Here is a 20,654-nt window from a genome sequence, read left to right on the forward strand (position 1 = left end):
TTCCCCTTCAATAATGGAAGCTCATTTTCTACTGATTTCTTGGAGGGCAGCAGATGTTTGAACCATAGATGGGATGGCTAAGGTATTCTTTAACTTGGGTAACTTTGATAGGTGGCTGGGGTTTTTTCTTTCTTTACTCCTTGCTTTTAAACTTTGTCTTAAGTCCAGCGCTGCTCACAAGGGCACAGGACTTTCTCCACTGCTTTTCTCTGCTTCCTAGAATGCCTTGGAACATGGCATCCTATGCTGTGCTGTGCAACATGGTATGATGTATTTTCCTTCTCAAGGAAGTGGGTTCTGCAGGAATCCATGAAGAAAACCTTGTACTACTATGCACAGTACAGGGTTTCGTCTTTTTACTTAAAAGAGCAAGGGAAATGGGGAAACCTCATATCCCCACATAAGGTTAGTCGGGTAAGTGATCTCTTCCACTGTCCCATCATTTCAGAGAAGTCTCTTTCCCATCCTCCATGATCTTTCAGGGGTCTTTTTCACCCAAACTCATCTATTGAATATTTGGGTGTGGGGAGAAATTAACTGGTTTGGTTCTAATTTCATCTATATTACCATTTAAACATATATCCATTTCTGCATGGTAACGCCTATACAAGAGTTTCTGTGCTACGGACACGAAGCAAAGCGAGGCAATAGTTTGCTGAACCAGCCAGTGATTCCGCTTTGGCAAACAGCAGTGAAAGAGGAAACACAATGATATGTTCACTAAAAATTCAACAAATATGAAGAGCCAAGCCTGTGAATAAGACAAATGAGGTTGGGAAGGATAAGATGAATGACAGTAACAAGGGAACGCTGTAACAAAACTGTCACAAACTTCATTGATGTGACTTCTAAAGAAAAGACAAAACAGAGCTACAAAAAGACAAATGGAGTGAGGAAAAGAAATCGATAAAAAAAGAACAGTCCCGAAGTACAACACTGTATCCAATTCTTCACTAAAAAGATGTTCACAGGAACCAGCAATAGCAGGTCTCTTTGGGCACCAAAAGCAAATATGTGGGAAACTAAATTTGTTTAGGGTTTTACGTTTGTTTTAGGGTGCAGTCCAATGCATGTTGAGAGGCAGGCTAGGAGCTATAGGGCTTTTTCTGTGTCATCATGCATAGGATTGTACCTGGAGGGTCCACAAACGAAGGAGACCTCCAAGTCTGAAGGCCCTGTCCCTCCTGTGCCCTGCTGGTAGGGTAGGAGAAGCAACAGAAGCTTTTTGAGCTCCTTGCAATCCAGCAAAGCATTTTTCCTTAGACAGGCTTCTGAAACTATCTAACTCACCCACTCAGCCAGCGGGGGCTGAGCAGCCTTTGAATCCAGTGGATCCCTATCCTGTCCAGCTGCCCAAGACATCCACTATCTCCATTCCTAAGGGAAGGGGAAGTCTTGACCCCAGGGAAGGGGGCTGCTGTGCAGCTTTCTGTGGTAGATTGGCAGGATTTCAGAGTGGGAGAAAGGACTTCAAGGTTGGTCCCGTCACTGGCCCCAGTGAAACCGATTGGCCCCTCAGATAGTTTGGGGACATGTGGCTGCACTCCCAAGTATGGACAAGAACTGCCTTCATTAATGGAAATATTCCACAGGTCTTTGGAATGTATTAAAAGATCATATTGTTGCATTTTAGGCTAATTAACTTGATGTTGCTAAGTAACATCCAGATCACCTCCAAAGCTCCAATTCACAGTGCTTAACAGACATTCACCACTAATTTAGCAAACCGTGATTGGGAGACAAACAAGTCAGGGCTCCAGAATCAATGAATTTATTCTGTAACTTTCTAATTATTATCTGAATCAAATATACTTTTACAGTTAATATATGACACACAATCTTTTTAAGAGCAAAGCAAGCTATACAGAATATGTTCTTCAGTCCTGTTTTATGTCTGACCAGAGGGTCCCACAGCAAGTCATCCCGAAAACCTCAGAAGCCAGAAGAACTGTGCAGAAGGATTCTGGTGCTCTCAATTCTGTCTGTTGGCAAGCAAGTTATGGAAATTCCTAGCCCTATTACTGACCTTGCTTGTGGGGCAGAGCTTGGGAAACCTGCTCTGAAGGAAAAGATATTGAAATTTTATGTAGCTGGAAAAGACTCAATTCTTAGTGCGTGCTGAAAGAAACAGTAATCTGATGGCCACTGTATGAAAATAGCACAGAGCAGGAAGAGAAAATCATGACAGAAAGACAAATGAGGAAAGGCAGCAGAAGACAGTCATCAGTAATAGGGTAAAGGCTATAACAAAACTGCCACAGGTTCCTGTGCTATTACCTCTAAGCTGAGTAGGTCATTTTTTTGAGCCTGTGGGCAGACTTAGCTCCCCTCCCCGCACACACAGAGAATTTTGAGACCAAGGATGCATTTGCTACATGGTCATTTGGAACTTTGCACATTTCTTTTTGGGATTGTGTCATTCTCCTGTCCCTACAACAGCAAAATTCTTGCTCCTTCCCCCACAGTGAGCTAAACAGAAGGAAGACAGGCTAGAGGTCTAGTTATCTGGCATACCCAACCACGGCTTGTGATCTTTGGAGCCTATTTTTGCAAGTTTCACTCTCAGAGAGTGAAAAGAACAACCCTAGTGCATGTCAGCAGCCAACATGCTGTCCCTCTGCCCCTCTGGAGTGCTGGCCAAGAAGCAGAAAGGAGGGTGAAAACTGTGCAGAGGAGATGGCTGGAGCATGAGTTCTTTGAGACAAGGAAAAGGCCCGCAAAGTGTGACACACCGGAGAACACACCCCTTAGTCCCTGGATCAGAGGAGACTTTCCTTACTGCTACTGATGTGGGGAGGCAGATGGCAGAAGGGAATACCAGGGGGCCGCTTAATCTCTTCCACCCGTCTCAGACATGACGGTGGACACCGTTCCCTGAAAGTACTGAAACCTGCCCTGGAGATCCTCTATTGAGCAGGGCCTGGAGTGGATGAAGGGCCTCAAGGTCTGTTCCAACTTTAAGATTCTGCTTCTCTTTTATTTATGTATTATTGCATCTATAGTCTACTTTAAAATTCAGTATTTCTATTTTATTTATTTATTTACATTTATGGCCTCCTCCCCCCCCCCCCCCCCCCCCCCCCCCCCCCCCCCCCGGCAACATAAGAGACCCAAGGCAGCTCATATGGTCCTCTTCCTCACCATTTCATCCTCACAACAAACCCTGCCAGGCAGAGAACACTGCGAGTCAGGCACTTGTGGGCAAGTGAGAAGTAGAACCCAGTTCCCTGGCCCCCAGTTCAACCAGTGCACCACACTGGTTCTCATGATTCTAGCCACTCACTGGCACTTTATTCTTCCTAATTGTATTATTTTCTTGTTCCATCCCTCTGTGTGAGTGTTTGTTATTGTGACAGCCACCCTGAGCAAACATATGTATCTATGTACACACACACACACACACAGAATGAGCTCTGGTTCATATTCAGAAGCCTTTTGCCCTTTACTGTCACCAAGACAGCTACTTCCCACCGTGAGATGCTTCGTTTCTCCAGATTCCCAAGAGCCACAGTGTCTTGGTAGACGCTTGAAGCACTCCTGGGTTCAGTGTAGATCAGAGATAGCTGCAAAGTCGCGTGATAGGTGGACTTAGCCGGAGCTGCGTTGCTGCCCTTGGCACAGGCTGAGTTCTTCCACGCAGCACCCAGAGCTGGGCCCAGCCAGGCCTCAGCAGCAGTGCTTCTCCCACTACCACCGGAGTCCTTTTCTCCCTGCCAGAAGGAACCAAAATGCAACTCTGCCTTTTCCTACCATGGAGAGAGAGGGAAAGGACAAGAAGAAGAGAGGGAAAGATATCAAGGCCGCACCCCAGATGCGTTGCTAGGGACATGGCCACCCCATGGTGGACCTGATGGAGGCAATTCAGTTCTGCTCACCATCTGAAGCCCCCTAGTGGAGAACTTGGGGAGTGAAGCCAAATGACTAGGAGGGGAACATAACAAGGCAAGTGGAAATGAAAAGAAGAAATAAAATGAAAATAATGCCTGGTCTGTCATCCCTTACTTTTAAGATAAACTAATATTGCAGCACTGAATTTTCACTTCAGGAAAAAAATATACCGGGTAATATAATAAAGTCTTATCTGCATGAAGGGGTGGGGGGAAGCCCTATGAATGACACAATTAAATGACACAGTGTATCAAAAAGGGGGAAGGCTAGGGCACAGAGCACCCTCACCCTACTTCCTGGCTTTTGCATTCCTGTCCAGCGTTTGCATTCTAAACGATAGGAAAGCCTTAGAGCCTTTGGTAAATTCCTTTTTTATTTTGCATTACCTCTAGTGCCCCCAAATGGAAGTGGAAGGAATGTTCTGGCACTAGTTACTGGAATAAATATTTGGATGGGCCACAAAAAGGGAGTTATATTCCTTGCATTACTGGACATGTGCTTTAATCTATTTCATTCATGATTTACAGTGCCATGCTATGCTTATTTAGTTGAAGTAAACACCTTCCTTGCAACCCTATACTTTTCCCCAAGAATAAGTCCCACAGAATTTAATGGGATTAATTTCTTAATAAATCCTCAATAACCCAACTTTACTGCATCCATAGGATTGCATGGTCGAAGCTCCTAATGCTTGGGGGAGCAGGAGAAGAGGACATAAACAAACATCCAAATCTTGTGATGTTGAATCACACCTGCTGTTCAACTTCTGCAACAGTTTTTAGCATCTAGGAGAGAAAAATAAGATATTCTGAGGTGCATAGAGACAGCTTTCCTCAACATATGTGCAAAAGTTGAGGTATCTGTAGCGATTACACTCTGTTCCACAAAGATAACTCCAAAAGAAAACTCCCCCCCCCCATCACACACATATGCACACACACAGGTGTGCACAAACCTTTTGCTTCGGTACTACCAAGTGCTCTCCTGCAGCACACATTAATTCTCTGCAAAATAATGAAGGGATAATTGCGCTCAGTCCTTTCTTTCCATTTATCACTAATTGCCAAGCAAGTTCTTCAAAGCAGCTCACTATCTCACAACTCCCACACGGGTAAGTCAAGCCATGGCTGCTATTAAACCTAAGCCAACCTGACACCTACCAGGAAGATGAGACTGTTCTGGCCCGCCTTTCCAGAGCCACCCAAATCAGACATTGTTTTCACGTCAGCTCCACCAGGCCACCACCGCTCCCTATAATTTCAGACACATTTAAACCTCTTCAATCAATTCATCAGTCACTTACATTTACACTGCATTCCTTATGGGCATAATTCATTACCAGTGCAGAACTAGAAAATAATAAGCCAGACAACTAGATCTCCCAGATAGATGTAATTTGCTAGCAGGAAGCCAGAGGACCTAATCACAGATGAATACAATAGAGCGTGTCAGGGACTTGAAGACTCCGAAAAACTAAACTACCCTGCAATTTGTTCTCCTGGCACTGCGTTTGTGGTCTTTTGGTGCCAGGCAAAGACATTTTTGCTCACATACTCCGGGCCCATCTATTTAAATCTGTATTCGAACTCTAGGGTTGCTCTGGTAGCAGGTTGGCGTTGTTTGTTTACCATAGTTAGTTCTGTATTTCCACTTTTTATGTTGTGGTTTTACATCATGTTTTATATTTAATTTCTAACAATTATGCATTGTAAGCCATCCAGAAATGGTGTAATTCAGTGGCATGTAAGCACTGCTGATGAATAAGTAACACATTAAAAGGTAAGTCTGCATCAATCCAGGAAGGGGAGGGACAGTGGGATATTTCATTTCATTTCCTTTCATTCATTAAAAGCATTTCTACCCTGTCCTTTGCCAAGGTATCAGGGCAGCAGTGCAATAATAAAGAACAGCATCAATGAGGAGCAAAATAAAATCCGTATCAATGGATTTGCCAGGCTATTATGATTGCCATCTAATGGGGCTGCCCATGACCCTCTGAACTGGGAGGATGACAAGCATTGATTGGAGGCAGAAGGAACACAAGAGGCCCCATGCTCCCTTCGCTCTCCGAAGCGTTTGGAGAGCCAGTGTTGTCCTCCCAAGTGCTATTGCCCTCCTTGCAAGGTGCCACCAGGATCCTCTGGGGCACAGCAGTGCCTTGCTTCTCCCTTCCTCCCCTCCAGGATCTCCCCACCTACTCCAGCTCCAAGGATGGCCTTCCACCTTTGGAGCCCAGCCCAGTGGAAAGACCACGCCACCTGCAAGGGCACAGGGTGGACCCTCCAGGGCCCGAGTCCCAGGCCTCCCCAGACTATGCCAGGGAGCCATGGGATTGCATTTCAATTATTTGCTTGCTCCCATGCCCCTCCTTTCTTCTGCCTTTGCACTGGGCTCTGTTGCAATCCTTAGAGGTCTCCTCCAGGCAAGACACTTTAGATTCAAGGCTGCTTTGGAAGAAATGAAACCGCCTGTGTGAAAACATTACATTTATATTTATGAAATACAGTGATGAAATAAGGGTAAGCAAAGAAAACAAAGCACACACAGCCCTTTTCAGTGGCCTGGTTCCTTGAATGGACCGCAAGGTCTCTGGGCAAACAAGGTGTCAATTCCTCTGCACATGCTGCGAACAAAAAACAATGTATCTTGCCAAGGATTCTGTAAAGCTCCCGTCTCCCACTGCTTTAGAGTCTATCAGTCCTGGAGATGGAGAAGAGGGAAAGGCTGCTTCAGTAAAGCAAGAATTTCAGTTTTCCTGGTTTTCGTTAAGGGATGTAATGGAGGAAAGCAGCCTCAAGGCAATGATCTCTGCTGAACAAGCTGAAGAACTTAAGGACTTGCCATGGCCTAAGAAACCTATCCTTGCTTTTGCATACAGGGAAGGTTCACTAAACTACCTGCTAAATACCTTAATAACCTCCTCACCATTCTTCTGGCAGAGTCCAGGTGACACAACCTCCCCTTATTTGCACTTGACCCAACTCAGAGCTTCCAGAAATTTTATCTTGATGAAACCATCGAGAAAGTCTCTGGCTCCATTCTCCAATGCAAGGGGATAGGGCAGCCTTCCCCAGACTGGGGCCTTCCAAGAGGTTTGCACTGTAATCCTCATCAGTCCCAACCAACATGGCCAAAAATCAGAAGTACCGAAAGATTTACATAGTCCAGGTTGGGGGAAGGGCATAATGGGGTCAGCTCAATCTGTCCTTCACCAAAACTGCTCTTCTTAAGTCCTCCTCCCTTGTTATCAGCCACGGCTAATTCTTTAATATGAACTGAGACAACCAAGTACATGATTCACCCACCTCCCATAACGTTGTTCTTCCCCTGTGGTGAAGAATTCAGAAACACAGATGAAGGGCCTGTGCTGCTTTGCTCTTCTATGACTTTTAAAGCACTCTATTTCCAGGCTGAACAACAGCAGTAAATCCTGATTCCATGGTACTGAAAGCCTTGTGTGAGCCCCAATCCAGGGAGACGAAAGGGTAGAGGAGATGTGTATAGAGAGAACTCTTGCAAAGCTGTACTGCTGTGGTTCACCCTCCTCAGCGTGGCTTCATGCTTCTTGAGAAAGCAGTGGAACAGCCACTTTGCTGCACCTAGAGATGAGCAGCAATGATGCAGCTGTGGCATTGCCATCTTCTTACTTGCTGCCGGCCGGGCTCAAATGGGAGCGAGCGGGCCAGTGGACGCGGCCAATGTCTCCAGAGTTTCAGAGTGCATTGAGTTCATCCAAGGAGGCTCTAGATGCTGAGGACATTGCTTGAATGGACATCCGGGATGAACGTATCTGTCCATTGCAGCTTCTCCTTTTTCTTCTTTTAAGCTTGGTCTATCCTAAATGTTAAGAATGTTTTCTTTTTTAAATGTGCATGTAAATTTATAAGCATTTGCATGTACTTTTCTCCTAATACAGCTATGCTTGTCTAAAATTCATGTGTTTGCAAACAATTGTTTTTACATAATGCATTTTAAAGTTATTATGCCTAATGTATACATATTTCCGTGCATGATTTGATTGGAGAACTCCAATGCAAAATTCAGAGAAGTGTACATTTTAAAGGATAGCTGAGTTCATACAGTGCTTCAACTATATGAAATTGGTTAAGTTTGCAATGAAATGTGAAACTGAACAAATTTCATAGCCCTTTCCAAGAGACAAATCCAGAAAACAAACCAAAGTCCACTTTACCTTTGGAATATTTGTTCTACTGAAGACAGTAATTCTTGGATTCAGGAAACAATTCATGCTAAGGAACAGGTATGCAGTTCAAGGAAGATATTCAGTTTAGGGCTATAGCAGGAATGACATTTCAAAAGCTTCCAAAGAGTACCTGCAAAGATCATTACAAGTTTTTGAAGCTACTTATTTATCTTCATATTTCCATAAATGGCTTCTTAAGAGATAACTGAGTGAGCAGTTAAGTAAATTAGACATTTGCATTGAAACATCTGTCCATCATTGTCCACCTCAATATGAGTTGGTTTAGGTGATCCTTGAGTTTCCTTCCAACTGGATTGTTTGACTAGGTATGCATTGCAAGGAAGGATTCCCCCCATTCGTTGCCCCAAGGTACTTCACAACTCCAGCAAACTTCGTACAAAATATATTCAGTTGGAACCTAATTAAAATGGACAAATGGCTTTTGATTCAGCAGACAAATGGCTGTTCCAAGGCACTTGAAGAAGGAGGAAGGTGCCTGCAATTTCAAGTCATCTCGCTGACTTTTCTGTGACCCTAATTTGCAATCAACAGCTTTGTGAATTTCTAATCACATCAGGCTCTTGCTGTGCAAGAACTGTCAGCTCGATTGCAGCCACATAAACATGCAGCACACCACTTTCCAGATGTTCAGCATGCCAGGAAGCAGGCAGCCCGTTTCCTCACTCACTGGAAGAGAGTGTGCTGTGAAATGCATGCCTCTCTTTTATACAACTCCATCACAGAATAAACATTACGGGCTTTTAACTTGATAGTAAAATTGTAGGTGAGCACATCCAATTTTATTTTTAAAGGTGTTTTGGGTTGAAACAGAAGTCCAAGTGGTGTTTTCACCTTGAGTGTCCACAGATCAATTCCGGCCAGGCATCGAGTCTCTCAACAAACCATCTACACTATGCCATGGAATGGTTGACCAGTTACCAGTTACCACCTTGGTACACAGCCAGAACGTACAGAAGCCATCCTTAGACAGAATTAGTCTTGTTTCTCTTTGGACCCTTGTGTTAAGTTAGATAGCTACACAGAACCCTTCCCGCACGCATGATGCACTGGTTGCAAAACCACAGAGGATTTCTGTACAGCAGAAGGCCAAGCTACACGTGATTCTGTGCAGTTTGTCTCTGCTGCTCATTTGCCCTTCACAAAATGTAGCCCCAAAAGCTGCAGCCAAACTGGAATACTTGCTGTCAAGAAATCAATTTTCTTCTAGAGATGAAGCTGCCAGTAAAATTTCAATTTTGTAAAGAGGGGCCTGCATACCCTGGTGAACCTCCTGTGTCTGATCTCAAGCTGCTCTGGCTTCAAGGCAGGAGCAGACCTCTTGCGAATTGGATGGAAAGATTTTGGTTGGGCTTCTGTGAAAACTTTCCACCCCCATCTTCCCCAAAGTCTGAAGAAACTATCCAGACAGCTAGTGATTGACTAAGGAGGCTTGTCTCACATTTGTCAAAGACTTTTGAATATTAAACAAGGAAGGTCAAGGCATGTTTTCTTCTCTGGTTTTCTCTCAGCCTTTGTCTTTCATCTTTCTTTTGGGCTTCACACTCTCTGCATCACAGACTAGAACCTGTCCTGCATGAAAGGCCATGCTCAGGTATCATGAAGGGCAGGTTGAGGTAGATTTTGTTTTCTTTTTTACTGGCCTGAAGTTATGTTTATTTACCATGGGGAAAAGGGAGGGGAAAAATAAAGGGCATATAGAACCAGAGTACATTTGGAAACAATCGCCTATTTCAGAGTTGAAGTGTGCATCTTTCTGAATAAGTCGTGGCATGAAATCCAGAGCTTTCTGCTTGGTTGGCAGGCAGAGGGTCCGAGTGCAAGCAGGTGGAGCATCTGCTGCTCCTTCTTACCACCACCATAGTTTGAACCAGGGCAAGAGACAGGTGAGCAAGCCAGTTGCAAAGCTGAGGGACAAGAGGTGCAAGCCCAGGGCACCCTGTCCGTGGGTCTGCTAGTCCATTCTCAGAATCCCCCAAATAGTAGATGTGACTCTAAGGACTTATTTTATGTTATTTGCATTTCACATCAACATGTTTAAAAACGCACCCATGTCTGACCAAGAAAGAGGCATGAGAAGGCACCTCATAGCACTATGTTTGTATGTTTATGGAGCTTATTGAATCAATGGCAGTATCTTTGATTGAGATGATACTAGGAACATCCACATTGCTGATTACCTCATTCATACTACCCCAGTTTTCCAGGATAGCTAACATAAGCAGCAGCCTGAATACCAGGTAAATCCATTTCCAGAGACATGCCCATGCATAGAGTCATTCTCTTTGTCTCTTCCACTGGCCTTTTTTTTTTAGCTGACAGTACAGGAAAAATACTTCGTGCGTCAGGGATTTTCTCTAAAGAATCGCAGTACAAATCAATGTTAATTACCATACATCCCCGAAGATTGTATTGTCTGCTGTTTTTATACCACTATCTGGGACTGATGGGCAACTATCCAACAATATAGAAGATAAAATGTACAGTCATTGTGCTGTCTGTGTTTATCTGTTTGTATTAATATAACCATCCCCATGGAAGCAAGGTTATGCCCTCTGAGTGCTTTTGATTTCCTTGGAAGAGATTTAAAGTTTTTCTTAATTCTCCCTCTAAAACTCATGTGACAAAAACTTCAGCTATTTGGCACCCTTTAAAATATTGCATTGCTCAGTTACAAGAAATGAATTCAATACCCCTGTTCCAGATAAGTTATCAGCTTTCTTTGTCAATCCTCCCTATTAATGATGCAGTTGTCATTAATTCTTTCCATACTGTCTTGAGCCTTGATATTATTTTTATCCTTGTTTTCTTATGTTTTCTCCTGTTGCTGTAAGCAATGAAGACCTCTTCTTGCTCATCCTGGAGGGTAGGACACGGAGCAATGAACTTAAACTGCGGGTCAGACATGAGAAAGAACTTCCTCACTGTCAGAGCAATATGGCAGTGGAACCAGCTGCCAAGAGAGACTGCGTGCTCTTCCACACTGGACATCCAAGAAGAAAATAGACAGTATCTGAATTGGAGGCATAACAGGCACCCTGGACCCAATGGCTTTCTTGGCCCCTTCTGACTCTACAGTTCTATGATTCTGTGATCAAAGGTACACAGGGTTGGCCAAAGGTACCCCACATATCACAATCAAAGATATAAAACCAAATTATGGCAACCAAATATGGGAGAACCTATTGTGACAGATTTGACCCTTCCTGGGGAGGGTTTTGTATTTATGGATCTGCGTATTCTTTTTCCTATTCCAGGAACAAAGTGCCTTAGAATGCCATTGAGTAAGGGGAGATATGACAGAGGCATGCAGTGTTATGCATGGAGTGCGGAAAGTGGAGAAGGACCCTTTGTTCTCTCCTTGTCCTAATACAGCAACACAAAAGGGTCATCCCATGAAGCTGATGGGTGGAAGATTCAGCATGAATAAAGGGAAGGACTTCTTCACACGGTACATAGTTAAGCTATAGAATTCACTGCCACAGGAAGTAGTGATGGCCGGCAGTTTGGATGTCTGTAAAGTGGGGATGGACAGTTCCTGGTGAAGGCTATCAAGGGCTCTTAGACTTGCAGGCTGTGTGCTACCCCATTATCAGAGGGGGCATTCCTCTGAAGGCCAGTTGCTGAGGGGCTTGCGCAGGAGGAAGTCTTGTTCTCATCCTGCTTGAAGGATCCCATGGGCAGCTGGTTTGCCACAGGAGTGGTGGACTGAATGGACCACTGTAATTCCATAGAATACCTGGTAATAACACAGAGTCTTTAAATATAGGACTCTGACAATAGGTTTTTTCCATTTTTTACTTTAATATTTTAAGTTGTTTCTACATAATTCACATTTGATATAAGAGACACATAATACAAATTTGTTGCTGCAAACAAACATTTCAAATGATCTAATTTAGATCTAGGAGAATTCCTTCTTTTCCCCAAAAAATTAAGGGTGAAATCCTATCCATAAAAAGGCCCTACAATTCCCAGCATGCCCAGACACTAGTTCATGTTTATCCACACAACAAACACAATAATGAGTGAGCTTTTGGCAGGGTTTAGACTTTAGTGCACTATGGTCATTATAAAGAAGAGTTTTGGGTGGGAGCAGGGGACAGACTGGACTAGTACAGAGAACATGGAATGTATCTTTTGTATCTGGGAAAGAGAGAGAAAGAAAGGCCTAAAGGGCTCTCCATTTTATCCTCACAATGACTCTATGGGGTAGGGTTTCGCTGAGAAAGAGAGCAGACTTGAGGTCCTCTTGGGAGCTTGAGAGCTGAATCTGGTCTCAGGCAGGGGTGGCCAAACCGAGGCTCTGGAGCTTTTGAATTTATTTTGTGGGTTGCTGCCCTCTCCACTGCCCACAGGAACCTGCTTGCAGCTTTCAAACATCTGACATTTGCCACATGTGGCTCTTCCGTTGGGCAAGTCTGGCCACCCCTGGGCCAGGCCAAGATGGAGCCAGGTGGAAATCCCTGCTCAGCCAAGAAGGGATGTTCTCTGCCCCATATCAAGCCTAATACATGGGGTCTTGCGGGAATATGGTGGGGAGTGTGGAGAACCGTGTACTTCTTGGAGGAAGAGCAGGATACATTAAAAAATGAAGTACTTCTTTCATCTAGATTACTCGGGTTTGCATTTAACAGGTTACACTGGCGAACAGGAAAGCCATGTACTTCGGAAGGAAGAACAGATTCCCCTGGCCCACTGAACCATATGTACCTCTTTCTGCCACATTACTTCAGTTTGCATTTATCAGCACAACTGGAACCTTTATCAGTGTACTGTACTTTTCAGTTTTATCCACAGCTTTTTATCACATTCCTACACTTAAGCCATGCCTTTTGCACTTTGATTTTAACCTTTATGCCTGCATCCAGCTGCAACATAAACTAAAGATATTTCACTTCATGCACTCCTCACAGTGGTATATTTCTTCTCTTTACACCTGTCCTCCTCTCTCTTCCCCTGATACAAATGCTACATTCTGTCTTCTCTGTATTGATTCTCAGCCCATTCCATTCTATTTCCCTGAAACTCCTCTTTACTTACACCCAGCACACAAGATAATTTGCAGATAACATAGACTGTTCCAGCTGTGAGCACACCCACATTAATGTCCAGAAAGTGAATATTTGTGGTTTAGCGACTAATAGTGCAATGCCACCTATACAAATTTTGAAAGAAAATAATCCAACAGCTCCCAGCATCCTCAGTCCACATGAAAGATGGTAGGAGCTGTCCTAGGAGGGCCTTCATCCTCTCTAAGCATATATAGGATTGCAGTGTTGGGGAGTCAAGTTTAGATCAGCATTAGAATGCCTGTACTGCAGATAGGGAAATGATGCTGAATTGAAAGCAGAAATTTTGAGAGAGAGAGAGAGGGAACCAAAACCTGCCTGAGTAGAATTGATTGCTTGATCCCCTTCAAAGTGGTCAACAGGCCTACAAATATTACCCAATTCTATAGTAAGGAAGTTCTGATTATTTTCTCTGTTTCTCTATTTTCTTCACTTGTTTTCATTTTGGTTTCATTTTGTTTGGAACTGTGGCATTTTATGATTCTTATGGTTTATTGTAAATTAGCAAAGCAGCCGAGAAATATATTCAGAAAATGAACAAACAAAAGGAACAAACTACATAAAGTATTTTAAGTGCTCAAAATGCTTCATATTCATGATCTGCTATACTTTATGCAAGAAAGATAGTGATCTAGCTTAACTGTATAAGACACTGATTTGAAAGAATGGTCTAAACTGTTCTTAGAACTATTTATCTTATTTGTTTTTTACAGTCCTGTATACCTACACACATGCATACAGATTCTCTCTCATTCTCTCTTCAGTATGTGTATTTTCTTTATTATTATTTCTTGTTACCATTATTACAATGTTGCATTGTGCTTAAGATGTTTTAGTGAATACAGAAGTGTTTCTTAAGTGTTTTACGTGCATAGAAAGGTAAAATATAACATATACTAAGACAAACATTTGGCTTACTCATGCAATCCAACTTACACACATATGCAACTTAAGGATGCTCTCAGGAACAGAACTTGTCCGAAATCTAGGAGGACCGCTTTAGCTCTTTTTGACACACTTTGCTTTCCTCGGCAGGAGGTGCCACAGCGCTTCTCCTACCTGCTGCCTCTGCTCTGTTCCCACATGTTTCCAGGGAGAATCACAGTGCCAGGATGGGGGCCAATCGTGTCAAGAAAATCATTTTTCTAAATTGCAATCTTGATAAAGTCAAATAACAGCACCGCTTTGTTTAAATAGACTATGTTTGAAGTAAAGCACTTCATGCATCACTGAGAGAAGAGCATTGGGAACATGGGTGCCGGGGGGGGGGGGTTACAACTCTCCCACCCTCTGCCACACACCCAACTACCACTCCCTTTTTCTGTTAAAGTTGGCTCTTGAGATTTGAGACTTGACTCCAAAATGTCTTGCAATGACCACAGACTCAACTTGGACTTGAAAGACGTGAAACTGGACTCGAGACTTGGAGTAAAGTACTTGAACACATTGCTCTAGTGTTGTGTCCTAAAGCATCTTACCCAGTGAGATATTTGAGCTGAAGCAAACCTGAATGTGTAAGTCAATCTGAGACTGGGTTTTGGTCTCCCATGGAGACAGATGTTGTTTCCTGTGAGAACCAATGTTTCCGTCCGAAATTCCTTTATTTTGCCTTTCATATTTAAATGATTTCTTTGTGGTGCTGCTTATGTAATAAGTTCCAGAATGAAATTTTCTCATAACGAGTTACATTTTCCAGCGTTTTCAGATATGATTTAAGAAGTGGTATATTTGCTTCAAAACAGGATGCCACTTGCTTTCTTTTGTAATGAACTATTTTCATTACAATTTTCTGTTTCCTTTTCATAACGTTTCATGTCATTTTTTACTTATCTGCATCCTGTCTTCTTACACATGCAGACAACTGTGGAGAGCAAGTGTGATGGCGGGGTGTGGCAGGATGCTGGCTGAGATTCAGATTCAGAAGATGAACATCTCAGTGGGACTGAGGAGCAGGAGGTTGCTCAAGGTCCTGAGAGGCAACGGCAGGAGGAGTTGGAGGTGCTTAGCTCAAGAGCAGATGCAATGGTGGGTCAGACAAACCCCGGCAAATGCGTGGAGATACAGCCAGTGGGAGGGGCCGCTGAGACTGGGGAATCCTAAAATGGAGGTCAGAAGCAAGAGGCCCAATTCGATGAAGAGTGTATGGAAAAGAGGCATCATGCTCCGTTCCAGTGAGCTCCTCCCTGGGGGATGGACACAAACATGCTCATAAGGACAGTTTTGGGAAATAATCACTAGATTGGGCTCAACAAACTACTTTGTGTATGCTCAGAGGCTTTTCTGGATGATTTATGGTTGAGAACAAATAAGAACGTTTCACGAAAGAAACAGCCTGAGGCTGGTGATTGTAAGAGGAAGGAAACATGGCTCATGACAGTAACTTACAAATTATGGGGGTTTTTTTCTTTCTTATCTGACACATGCTTTGCTGAGTGGGAAAACTTGCTTTTCCTGAATTTAGCTGGGAAAAAAATCTAGCACCCTTTTCTACCATCAACAACCTTAAGAGTCAGTGAAAGCTTCAATGAAAAGCCACAAACTTTATGCTGGAATCAATTCAATTCAAACTTAATGCAGGAATATATTTATACACATATGTAAGAGACTTACAGCTTATGAGGGAAATCACTAACTCTATTTTGGAAATATATTTACAAGTTATCTCTTACATATCTTGTAGCAGGAGTTTAGCAAAATTCAACATCTTCCAGGGCAAATATTTGTCATACTTTGAAGCACAGAACAACTTGTTTTGCGTAAATAAAGTTTCTGAGGCAAGAGTTATTGTAGATGCATTCCAGATGTTACCCTTGCCAGGATCACCCTCAGCTGCATGTCTTTAATTGGTCTGAAGGTAAATCTTGCCCATCATATCAATCCACTCCAGGCCCCATGGAGGCTACCAAAGCAAGTGCAGAAACTCACTATGTGCATAATACACAACCTATCTCCTTTCTTTACCATTCATGTGACCCACTTTAAAAGGTATCCTTCCTCCCACTATCTCTATGTCTTCATACAAACCAGCTGAGATGTGTGTAAAACTATATGAAACTTTGTGCAGCCCTATTTTTAACAGCTATTGATACTTTCTTTGTGTTACTACTTTCCCGCTGTTGTGGTATTACCATCTGTGCTGCCAGGAGAAGTTGAACTTAGAGGCTAGTTCCAGACACATCTCTTTGGAAAGTGTGCCCCATGTACAACATCCTTTTTCACACCTCCTTGCATGTTTTGCATTTAATAGGTTTTACTATTTCCTCATCAACTGATTACAGTTTCCTTCCTTCCCTTATGTGCTTGCCTGGCAAGATTATGTTAGTTGACTTTTTATCCTCTAGATAGTTTGATTGCCCTACAGAAATAAGGTTGCATGTGAAATGTGTAGTATCAATAACAGGGAATGCAAACAAATCCTTTCCAGATTAAACTAGCATACAATTTCTGTGATTAGCATTGAGAATAAGAATTCACGGGTTCCAATTCAGTTATACAGGTTGTTGTTGTTAGTCGCGAAGTCATGGCCGACCCATTGCGACTCCATGGACAACACTCCTCCAGGCCTTCCTGTCCTCCACCATCCCCTGGAGTCCACCTAAGCTCAAGCTGACTGCTTCAGTGACTCCAGCTAGCCACCTCATCCTCTGCCGCCCCCTTCTTCTTTTGCCATCTATTATTCCCAGCATTAGGCTCTTCTCCAGGGAGTCCTTCCTTCTCATTAGGTGGCCAAAGTATTTGAGTTTCATCTTCAGGATCTGGCCTTCTAAAGAGCAGTCAGGGTTCATCTCCTCTAGGACTGACTGGTTTGATCGCCTTGCGGTCCAAGGGACTCGCAGGAGTCTCCTCCAGCACCACAATTCAGAGGCCTGAATTCTTCAGCGCTCAGCCTTCCTTATGGTCCAACTTTCAGCCATACATTGCAACTGGGAAAACCATAGCCTTGACTATGCACACTTTTGTTGGCAGGGGGATGTCTCTGCTTTTTAGTATGCTGTCTAGATTTGCCATTGCTTTCCTCCCAAGGAGCAAGCATCTTTTAATTTCTTGGCTGCAGCCCCCATATGTGGTGATCTTGGAGCCCAGGAAAATAAAATCTGTCACTACCTCCATTTCTTCTCCATCTATTTGCCTGGATTACCGTATTAATAAAAAGGGTAGTCAGTTGTACATATTTTGAAATCCAATTGTTTTGTCCTATAGCAGAGAGGAAACATGGTACTTTGGGACTAGACCGGCAGTGGTCATTGTGAGTCAAATTGGGCTGCAGAGCCTTCTTATCAGTATCATACAAGCGTATGCTTATAATCTTCCTTGACCACTGTGCAGGCTGGAATGACTACAGATATGCGAGGAATCCACTCTATCTGATTGCGGGGGGGGGCAGATTTCTCAAATCTGCATAATATAGAAGTGAACGCAGGCCATGTGCATGTTGTGTCTGCAACTTTTCAATGCATTCTGCAAAACATGACAGTTACACATGATAATATTCTCAGATCTGAAAAGTTTGTAAATAAAAGTGCATACACTTATTTGAATATATGCATGGGTGGTGTATACAAAAACATGCGCTTTGAAAATGTACACATAAAAGTATGCTTAAAAACACATCAAAGGTTTATACAGAATCATGTAAAAATCACATGGAACCAGCATGGAATGGACTTGGTGGGAAATGAAGTTGGAAGAGTTGCCAGTCACTAATCAAGTGATCTTGACTAGCACACCATCAAATGTGTAACCCTTGGTATGGTCCACACTTGGCTCTTACATGGTCCAAGCCATGATCCAGTGGCTAAGGTTATTATTCAGAAAGGGAAAAGGAATTATGCTTTTGACAGACACAGCACTTAAGAACACGAGAGCAGCCCTGCTGGATGAGACCAAGAGTCCACCCAGTCCAGCATTTGGTTCACATGGTGGCAAACAAACTGCCTGCACAATTCCACAAGCAGGAGGGGTGCAAGGCCTCCACTCGCTCAGACTGGAATAAGCAAGCATACCAGCTGTGAGAACAGAGGGAGCACATAGCCAGCAAGGCCAGTAGCTGTGGACAGTCCTCTCCATTAATTGGTCCTTTTAAAATCCATTCAGAGTGGTGGGCATTACTCCTTCCTATGGCTGTGAATTTCATAGTTTAACAATGTGTCATGTGAAGAAATAGCTCCTTTTACCTGTTCTGAATCTGCTACCCATCCGCTTCATGGGGTGACTTCAGGTTCTCCCTCTCCATTTCCTCCACTGCCTGCATAATGTTAGCCACCTCTGTCACCTCTATTAAACGGGTCCATGTCAGATGGCCTCAGTCCCCTTCACTCCATCTGAAGTGTCTTTCACTGCTACTTCGTAAGTCAGGAACAATATTTCTGTCTTACTTTGTGTTTGCATAATGTCAGTCCTCCTACACTAGTGTTTTGCATGTAATCAAAACTCCATGAAGGCATTTTCCCTTTCCCTCAGGGACTTGTTGTTTTCAAAATACATCTGTAGATACACGCTTAATAAACAGGAATATGATCAAAATGGACAACCCTGTTTAAGCGCTCTCCTTCCATAATATATAGATCATGTCAACCCATATCTGAATCATCTTGTTGTCTCCTTCTCTGCTTCTTCCATAGCAGCCCAGTGTGAACCGATGCATGTTTAAGCAAGCCCCGTTGGGTTCAGTGAAGATCGCTCCCAGGAAATGTACACTGGGCTGTAGCCTAAGGCATACTCATGTGGGAGCAAGCCTCGTCGAATACCACCTGATATGGTGCCTCCCCTGGTCCTGTCCTGTTCCTCCTTCATCATCATGACCACGAATGCAACATCGCATACAATTGTGCCTTAATTTAGACATAACGTTGCTCAGGATGTTCGAAATCAGACTTACGTTAGAATATGAAGTTGCCACAAGCCACCCCCTCTGCACCATATGGCTTGTTATGAAACGGCTCCGGTTTATTTTAAAGCAGAACATTTTGTGATCCTTTTCCAAAGATTTGAAATAGCACCTTGTTTGTTTTTAAGGCAAAGTTGTTGTTGTTTTTAATACACCAGAAAATTAGATTCTCTTGCAATCCCAATGGAGTATTATGACATTGTCCTTTCCTAAGGATATTCTGTTCTGGAATTTTTATATTTCTGCAAATCATGGATCAGCAGGTAGTATATCCAGTACCATATTCCATGAACAAAAGTGCCACTTTGGGACTGATAAACTTACAGACTTCCTGGCATTAACCCATTAACATTTTAAATTCAGACTTTGAGATTACATGAGTCTTTTCATCTCTAACTACAAAATTTTAACCTATTTCAACATGATACACATTTGATAAAAGAACATTAAACATAGACAAAATAAAATAAAATAAAAACACCTTTAAAGTATTTTAAGAAACATTCAGGCATATTGGCCTTTAAGAGGCAAAATATTTTACTCGCTAACACCTCTGAATGTAGAGAAGATAATGAAGATTGGCACCATTGCCCAGCTGCTTCCGGGGAAGGTCCTGGGCTCCCTGTTTTAGTCTCTCTTGTTTATCTGATTTCTTCCTTGTGCTGCAATGTGATTCAGTTCCTAACAATGTTGTTATTTTCCCCAAAGTCAGAGCCTGCATTCTTGACTAATTAAGATCAGCTGGTACCCAAGCAAAATTCCAAATGCTAAAATTTCTGGGGAAAGGGTTATTTTATGTTCATCTGAATTCGTAAAATGGATTTACCTGATTATGTTCAGAGAGAGAGAGAGAAAGAAAACAAGAAGGCAACATTCACCGTAGCTATTTTACTCCACATTTGCAGAGTTTTGCTATATAAAAGGGGACTTAAGATAAAATGTATTTCACAAATGTTACAGTGCCTTTCTGCTGGACATATCTTAGGGTTTATTGATGTAGTGATGGTCACCGAGATGGATCCCTGGAAGTAGTACCTGCCAGGTGACAAAAGGAGGGGAATTCTCCTTGTCCTGCGACAGGGCAGCAGGGGTGCTGGCATCCGGCCAGTGCACAATCACGGAGTGGTTAATCACTTGATAGGCTGCATCCTCATCGGGAAAACGTTCCCCTGCGCACTGGTACATGGCGAGTGCAAGCGCCCCCTCTTCCCCTGCTGCCTCCTACTGCTGAATGGGAAGCGAGGAGCCCCCTCCTCTCACTGACGTCTTGCTGTCTGTCTAGTTCCGCCTAGTGACTCTCTGCTGCCACGGCCCGGCCAGTGGCCAGCAGGGCAGCCAGCAGCTCTCAGGAGGAGCTGAACTCAGCCAGCGCCCAGCTCCCGTCTGTGGCAGGTGCCTCCGTGATGCTGTCGGCTTCGCGCGCCAAGCAAAAGGGGCCTGCTTCCACAGCACGGCAGTGTTGTGACTGCAGTGTTTTTGGGCCAAGCTGTGGTTTTGCCCATTTTACAGCCTCCGAACCCTACCGTACAATAATTCTATTATTTTCTTCTGTTACGTTGTTTTCTTTGTTTTTGTTAAATGTGCA

The sequence above is a fragment of the Varanus komodoensis genome, unplaced genomic scaffold (assembly GCF_004798865.1).
Source record: "Varanus komodoensis strain SLA01 unplaced genomic scaffold, ASM479886v1 scaffold6_4, whole genome shotgun sequence".
Classification (NCBI taxonomy): domain Eukaryota; kingdom Metazoa; phylum Chordata; class Lepidosauria; order Squamata; family Varanidae; genus Varanus; species Varanus komodoensis.